Raw genomic sequence first — 9089 nt, 5'->3', positions numbered from 1 at the left:
CTAGGCAATATGTGGCTTTCCTTTGAAATTGCACGACAAGACAATTTACTATTAAGGTCGTAAGATGGATGGACAAATAGCGTTTATATTGAAAATACCAATTTTTCCCAATTGCATTTAAGTAAGCTAGGTGAATTTGAACATGCACGGGTGCTTCCTAATCCGTGGAGTTGTCATGCTTAATGCATTACTTTAGTATGAAATCACAATAGAAAAAAAACCTGGGTCTGTGGGCTCGGGGAGATGTCCACGTGAATGCTAGGAGAAGAACCTCCCGCAGGCGCGCCTTGCGACTTCTTGGGAGCCATCGTAGGCGTGATCACAAGCTTTGCGGATTACCCTCGCTTCTACGCTTTCTCCGAACAGCCTTGAGATGTGCCTTCTCCCTTGTACGCAGGAGATTTCTTCACCGGAAATCGGATGAGAATTAGAGTTTTTCGAGGGGGCTACGGAAATAGAGCTTTAATGAGCTCGGACTTAAACCCGAGAAGACCGCAGGAACAAGGCCAAAGCCTTATCCCTTAGAAGCTGTGGAAATGGGCTTCAAGGGAAGGTTTTTAACCCTGAGGTGGAGCCCGTGTGCACAAGGCCTTAAACCTTGTACTTTAGAAGCTTCCAAAAGCTTCTGGGAAGCTGTTGCTCCCCACGAAATCACGTGGAATAAAGGTAAAGGTTGAGGAGGGGGGAAGTTAACGTCAAAACAGGGAGGGGATTCGTGATGTCATGGCGGCAGTTCGACGGCTGGTCGTGGTGACGGAGGTTTCTGACAGTAGCGGCGACAGAATCAGGGCGTCCTCACGGCGCTTTCTCCCAGCATGTCAGGCCTCCCTTCCTTCCTCAGCAACGGCGATGGCAGCAGCATTCGTTCCTCCCCCTTCTTCAACACCTTAGCGGGTGTTTATATAGGACAAGGGGGGGGAGAGAAGAGCTCCACCACGTGGCCCCTTGCATGGGTTCCCCCCTCCCCATGTAGCCCACGACTCCACCAAGTCCCATCCCCCCACACTCCCTCTCCTCCAGCCGTGCATCGGCTGGGGAAAAGGGATAAAAATTTAAAAAAAAAATGCCTTGATAATATTCAATTTGCCCCTCCCAAGAGGGTGTTTACGTGTGATTTGCGGGTTTGAACTCTCGGGTTTGCTTTGCCAATGCGGAGGTCCCGATTTCTCGCGTGCAGGTCACAGATTACATTGCCGGCAATTTCAATATGAAAGATAACCTTTGCACGAGGTTTATGCAGTGTGCGGGAAGTCAATATTCACGGGTGGGAATATTACACCGAGTCTGCCCGAAGCGGAAGTTTCCGGCTATTCCCACTTAGGATCGACCTGAAGTCAGGGTTCCTTTCCTATCAACTGGGTCTCTACGAAGTAGCTAGCATTGAGCTCTAGATGAACCACTTTGCATGGGGACAATAGAGTCGAAGCAGATTCATGCTGCACTTGGTTCATGGAGAATGGGAAACGAGAGGGATGCAAAGCTCAACCTCTCTGCCATAAGGCATAGTCCCATTCCTTTCCCCTAAAACATCATAAATCCGGATTCTAACTCTATGGACACTAGGTCTTCCTAGTCTTGTTATCTCATCTTTTGAGAAAAGTTCCCAGCTAACCGGGACCACCCTTCCGTAGGACGGACCTAAGTCACGTCCACCGCACTTTCCTCAGTTTTCTTTAGTTATCTAATTACCTATCACATTACGTTTGATATGCTAAAGCATCTTCCTTAATTAATCAAATTAATCACGGATTCCTTCACGTAACTTAGGCACTAACGCAAAAACAATGTCAAGCAAGTTCCTTTTTCTCAAATATCTGTTCTTTATTTATCATAATCCTGAAGTACATCAAGTATCATGCCCGAAGGCTATTCGAGCAATCTACAGGATTGCTGCTCCAAGTTCTGCCCGTTGACTAGTACACGGGCCTTGAGATCCCATCTCGAGTCACGTCGACCTCTTGTGCGGGATCTGGAGGCAAGGAATTTATAGCTAGAGCCTCCCGTGGCACCCAAGCGTCCTCCCACTCCAAGCAACACCCACCAAGAGACCTCTCACAGTGGGCTAGGTCCATATACCCGGCGCGGCTTACAACCCCCTTGGATAGGGCTAGGCAAACAATCGGAGGTAACAGTTCTTACCTCTCCCTCCAGTCTTTTAACCTGAAGCATTAAGTGTTTTTCCTTGAATTAGTTTCTTGAGCAAAGGAGATCAAATAATGTACCTAAGTGTACAATCACAAACATTTCGGCCGTTTGTATGACCAATTGCTAAGGTGTGATTCCTTTTTCCCGGATGCTCCCAGCATCCGATCTTGGATCTTTTTCGTGGATGCTCCCAACATCCGATCATGGATCGTTCGCGACTTGGCGAGATCCCAATAATCCCAAACAAGATCATGCAAGTAAATGTTCTTGGTAGGTTAACTTATTTTGACTTGCTCTTTCCCCTTGGGTTTCACCTTATGGTATCTTAACCCTAACTTAAAGCATTAATTGGTCAATGAAGGCAACGGACATGCCTTATTTGCAACCCAACCAAGGGTCTTTTGTTCTTCTAGTTCTAACCAAGTTTAGTTAACACACTTGGCAAGGTAAGATTCTTCATCTAGGCCTTCAGGATACAGTCTAGATGCATGCGTCCCTTCCATCTCTCTTAGTATGGCACTATGCAGAGTTTTCCAATCATCCTTACCCATCATGCACATGGTGCATTTAGTATATTTGTACATCCTAAAGGACCTTTAACTATTTTCATACCTGGCAACGAATACTTATTCTTAATATGCCGAATCACATGTGACTTGCGTATATGAAAGTCTAGGTTTCTATCCATCGGTGCAATTGCATCCTATGAACGGAAGCTAACATTTCAATTGTTTCTTTTAATCATGGTTGTGAATCATTGGAGCCCCAATAGAAACACCAAGGAAAAGGGAATTCTCTTGCAAGAAAATCTATCTTGTATCATCAAGCTTGTTTATTATGTTTCATATGATCACAATGAAGAAAAGAACACCAGGCACAACAAATCTTCATGCAACATCATGTAGATCTCCCACGAATTTGATAGAATAAACCATATTCTTCAATATCTTTACAAAATCCATCAATATAACAAAGAAAGCAAAGGAATACACCATCTTTGAATGGAAATACATCACATAGTATTCATCTTCAATATCTTCATAGTCTTCTCTCTCAATCCTTCATATACAATCACTCTGTTTTAATAGAATTGGCTATCTCTGACTCTCTCTCTCTCTCTCCATCAATAATACATCATATCCTCACTACAATCTCTCAAAATCACACACAATAATCCTTCTTAGGTCGTGGATACCCCTCCCAAGAGGTATGTCTGATATGAAGAGTCACGAGAGCCACTACAGTGTCCTTTCATAGCTCACTAATCCTTCTTTAAATCATTCTTTCTTTTATGATTTTGCCTACCCCTCTCTTCATCCACTTTTCCTTATTCCACTTCCCTCTACTGCCACTTCTATATCTCAACCACCCTAGTTGGTTAGTGACTATGACAAGTTTGATCATCAGATTTCCAGAAGAAGGGGATGGAGCTCGAATGATTCCCTTACAGGACCTCATATAAACTGGCCAATTATTCCAGGGGAATGGACAGCTGCCAGTCAAGCATACCAGAACTATATTCATTTTGCTCAGCAGTATTCACAGTCTGCAGATCCTTCAGTGAGATTAACTGCTCATTTTTCTTGGTATCTGGCGTATATGCATAGGCATTCTCATAATGATTCAAAGCCTATTTCAAAGTTGTGCATGAATGTCAATGTGAGCATTGATTCCCAGCAGCTGGATATATTGTACTTTCATGCCCTTTGTTTGCCTAGCAGATACCTTGTCCTTTTGGAAAGGATGTGCTGTCTTCAGTTTTTTCAGAAATCCTCCCAAAACATTTGTAGATGAATCCTTGTCTATGGATCGTTTTTGAAATCATCAATCTTTCAAGAGGGATCATCTTCATTGATACCTTTTCCAATGTATGGTGGCTGATTTTTAATGAAAATCTCTCTTTTTTGGAGGAGTCATTCAGATGGTTGTGTTGTGTGTAGTGTTTGTGTTGTGGGTTAATTTATGTAATAAGATCGTGGTGATTGCCTATTGGATTGGCTTTCGTGCGAGCTACATTTTGAAGAATTGTGGTGATGGGGTCATGGTTGGAGAGTTGATGATGCTGATGCAAAAGAAGAAGAAACCTCTTATATCCTTTACAAGTTTGTTGTGATTTCTAGTTTGATAAGCAGTGTTAATGTACAAAGGGTTTTCCTTTTTATATCAGATACAGGTGATACTTTGGGGTCGTGGGGTTGGATAGACTTTTTTTGAAGATATATTGAAGATCAAAGTTGAGCTTTTGAATGAACTTGTATTCCCTTTTTTCTGGGTCGCGAGGATGCTTCCTTATTAAGTGTGGGGATATGTTGAGTGTGGAAATGACTTGTTTTTTGGTTGATTTTTGTTATTTTTGAGAGCTAAATGGTTGATTGGTTTGGAAGTGGTTTGAGAGTGTTTTGGATGGGTTGAAATGGTTTTATTGAGTTCAAGATGTTTATTAGTAGAGATATGAGGTTTTGAGATGTTCTGATAAGTTCTGATTGGTTATGTATACCTTCTGTTTTGTTCTATTTTGTTTTGATTGTCTTCTGAAAGGAGGGATGGAGTATTTATTGATAGGGTTTGAGATCTTGTGAAAGCTTATTGAATAGTTTTTGAGAGTTTGGAATGGTTTGAGTATGAGTTATGAGGTTTTGATGACCTTCTGTAACCTTCTGTAGGTATTCTGTAGAGCTTCTGTCTCTGTACTGTCTCCGTTCTGTTCTGTACTGTAGCTGTTCTGGTACTGTACTGTGACTCTTTTGTATGCTTCTGTATGTGTTCTGTAGAATGTATGTGTAGCTTGGGAAATTTTTCTAGCCTTGGAAAGAGGTGAATACAAGTGCAAAAGAGCTAAAAGAAGTGAAAGAAGTAGTTGCTGAAGACTCAAGTAAAGACTGAAGTGAAGTGACAGTAGTGAGCTATGAAAGGACACTGTAGTGGCTCTGGTGACTCTTCATATCAAACATACCTCTTGGGAGGGGTATCCATGACCTATGAAGGATTATTGTGAGTGATTTTGAGAGATTTTAGTGATGATCTGATGTATTATTGATGGAGAGAGAGAGAGAGAGAGTTAGAGATAGCCAATTCTATTAAAACAGAGTGATTGTATATGAAGGATTGAGAGAGAAGACTATGAAGGTATTGAAGATGAATACTATGTGATGTATTTCCATTCAAAGATGGTGTATTCCTTCGTTTTCTTTGTTATATTGATGGATTTTGTGAAGATATTGAAGAATATGGTTAATTCTATCAAATCTATGGGAGATCTACATGATGCTGCATGAAGATTTGTTGTGCCTGGTGTTCTTTTCTTCATTGTGATCATATGAAACATAATAAACAAGCTTGCTGATGATACAAGATAGATTTTCTTCCAAGAGAATTCCCTTTTCCTTGGTGTTCCTCTTGGGGCTCATGTTGAGTGTGGAAATGACTTGTTTTTTGGCTGATTTTTGTTGTTTTTGAGAGCTGAATGGTTGATTTTATGAGATGATTGATTGGTTTGGAAGTGGTTTGAGAGTGTTTTGGATGGGTTGAAATGGTTTTATTGAGTTCAAGATGTTTATTAGTAGAGATATGAGGTTCTGGGATGTTCTGATAGGTTCTGATTGGTTATGTATACCTTCTGTTTTGTTCTGTTTTGTTTTGATTGTCTTCTCAAAGGAGTGATGGAGTATTTATTGATAGGGTTTGAGATCTTGTGAAAGCTTATTGAATATTTTTTGAGAGTTTGGAATGGTTTGACTATGAGTTATGAGGTTTTGATGACCTTCTGTAACCTTCTGTAGGTCTTCTGTAGAGCTTCTGTCTCTGTACTGTCTCTATTTTGTTCTGTACTGTAGCTGTTCTGGTACTGTACTGTGACTCTTTTGTATGCTTCTGTATGTGTTATGTAGAATGTATGTGAAGCTTGGAAAAGTTTTCTAGCCTTGGAAAGAGGTGAATACAAGTGCAAAAGAGCTAAAAGAAGTGAAAGAAGTAGCTTGTAGCGTGTCCACTAGAATCATCCAGGACACGTCTTAGCAGTCCATCGGAAAGGATATCTAGAAAGCTCCGCTCGGCATTCCCATGGAATGTTACGGGACTTGCGATCTAGGTCTTCCCGCGTCTGCCACGTAGCGGAAGTATCCTGGCCGTTCCCACTTAGGATCGACCTGAATTAGGGTTTTCCTGATTTGGTCATTAGCTAACAGCAACTAGCGTCAGACCCGAGCGAACTACTTTATGCAGAAACGCCAGGTCCGAAGCAGATTCACGCTGTACTTGGTTCAAGGAGAATGGGAAACGAGAGGGATGCAAGGCTCGACCTCTCTGCCATAAGGCATAGTCCCATTCCGTTCCCTAAAACAACGTAAATCGGGTAAGACGTAACTCTAGGTCATTGCTCTCATTTATTCGTTTTGATGATGATGATCATCCCGCTGTTCTTCTAGATTTTTGAGAAAAGTTCCCGGCTAACCAGAACCACCCAACCGTAGGACGAACACATGGCCCATCTTCCCCACTTTCCTCAGTTTGTTTTAGTTATGTAATTATCTAACACATTAATTTGACATATAACAATCAGCTTCTTTAATTACTCCTGTTAAGCACTGGTTCCTTCACGTAATCTTATCACGTGACATAGAAAAACAATATCAGCCAAATTCTTTATTATCATTTCATCATTTTATCTTTGAAATACAAGGAGTTTCGCCCGTAGGCTTGTCCATAATCCGCCCGAAGGCTATCCAGTAATCCGCCAGGGATCACTAATCCAAGATTCCGCCCGTAGACTAGTATGCGGGCCTCGAGATCCAATCCCGAGTCACGTTAGCCTCTTGTGAAGGACCCGAAAGGCGAGGGATTTATGGCCAGAGCCCCCCCTGGCACCCAAGCGTCCTCCTGCTCCAAGTAGAACTCAACGGAGAGACCTCTCACGGCGGGTTCGGTCCACGTTCCCGGCGCGGTCAACAACCCCCTTGGTTAGGGTCAGGCAGGCAGTCTGGGGTAACTGAAGTTGCCTCTCCCTTCAGGCCTTCAACCTGAAGCTTTAGATATCTTTTTGTCCTTTAGTTCCTTGAGCAAACAATGCAAACAGTGATTTCTAAACTGTTACAAGCACAATCAATTCCAGTGGTTGTTTAATTTGGCCAACTGTTAAGGAGTGAATCCTTCTCTCCGAATGCATCCAGCATTCGATCCGGGATCAATTGCGACTTGGCAAGATCCCCAAGGTTTTGTTTGTTCACCCTTTTGTCCTTGGGTTAGGGCCATACCCTATTAACCCAACTTAACCAATACCTTAGGTTTTATTAACAGTAAATCCTGGCGACCATGTCGCTTCAATTTATTGATTGATCATTTTCTTCTAAGAAAATACCTAATTTCCATTTTCTTGGCAAATTTTCCCTAGGAAAGGTGATGTAATAGGATGACTACTCTCATCCTCTTGCAAGTTAAACTTGCGCAAGAACTTCCCAATCTCATTTCAAGAAATGGCAAAACTCTCTTGTGAACAAATCACAAGTCTATGCGACGTTGCAACTTTTTGCACAAGTGTCGCATCTATTCCATTTGATCATTTGACCCATTGAATGGCGTTTTCTGGTCACGAAATTATCTCCAGACGAGAATACAGGGTTTAGGGTGTCTTCTTACCCAACCCATTCCTAATTACACTAGGCCAACAACGCTCGGTCCTAGGAATTCCAACTCAATCCGAGTTTCATCATTTGAATGAGTAATCCTTAGGGTAGAAACTTTAGATCGTTTTATGCATGAGTGTCCAATTGTGCCCTACATTCTGTGAATGTGGGTAGGACCTTTGGTTTAAAGGTTCGTCTTGGTAACAGGTGTGTGAAACTAGGTCAAGTCCTTAATGTGCTAAACCCTAGCTAGCACTTGGAGTATATTATATCGATTTAACCATCCTAAATGAGTCCTTTGCGGTTTAGGTGTTTTGGGTAAACCCATTTACTTGTCTTATGACAAGGACGAATCATTCCTAAAGATATTGTCTTGATCTAAGAGGGGAAAAACTGGTTGCATTACGTCATAACTCACGTAAGCACGCGATTCATTTCCTCTAGATTCGCACTCCCTAACTACTCTTGTTAAGACCAAGCACCTGCTAAAATTCACCTAACTTCCATTGATCCTACTAGGACCTGGATTCACGATTCACGCTACTAAGCTTTTAGGGTTTTATGTTAAAATGAACCGTGCAGCCTTTCCCTAACTACATTTCTAAAAGAAATATTCGTACACTGAATGAATGAAATTCTTACGTGCGATGAGTGTGCAACATGCAATCATTTCCTAACTACACGTAGTTAAATGAGATTTATGCCAATTGAAGCTAGAGTTAACCTATTTAATGCAACCCTTAGAATTATTCCCATGCTTTGCTATTTCCTACTGGTGATAACGACTTCCTTAATGAATCATTACCAAGAAGCTTTATATAAAAAAAATGTGACATGCCATTAATCTTTCCATGCCTAGTAAAAAGGTGTACCTCAATAATTTCAACCTTGTAATGAGGCAACAGTTGACCTAGGCTCGTCACTTTTGAATGCACAAAAGGAAACTTACTGGTAAGGTCCTAAAAATGCATAGACACCTTATGTTCTTTTCATTCATTCCATTAAACGTACCAATGACCAATTTTCATATCTTGAGCTAATTCTAGTAAATGTTCAAATAGCCAATTTATTTTTCAATTGCATTTAACTTGACTAGTTGAATTTGAACATGCATGAATGCTTCCTATTCCATGAAAGTTATCCTGCTTAATGCATTTCTTTCGCGTGGAAACAGAATCGTAAAACCTGGGCTTGTGGGCTCGAGAAGATGTCCACGTGTAAGCTCGGGGAGGAACCTCCTGCACGTGCGCCTTGCGACTTCTTCAGAGCCATTGTTAGGTAGCGCACTTTGGTTGTAGTGGCTTTCCTTGAGTTATACACGTGTCC

This window comes from Lygodium microphyllum, chromosome 7, assembly GCF_053477565.2.
Source record: "Lygodium microphyllum isolate KBCC chromosome 7, Lygodium_microphyllum_v1.1.10, whole genome shotgun sequence".
Taxonomy (NCBI): domain Eukaryota; kingdom Viridiplantae; phylum Streptophyta; class Polypodiopsida; order Schizaeales; family Lygodiaceae; genus Lygodium; species Lygodium microphyllum.
Note: the sequence above shows the minus strand (reverse complement) of the source record.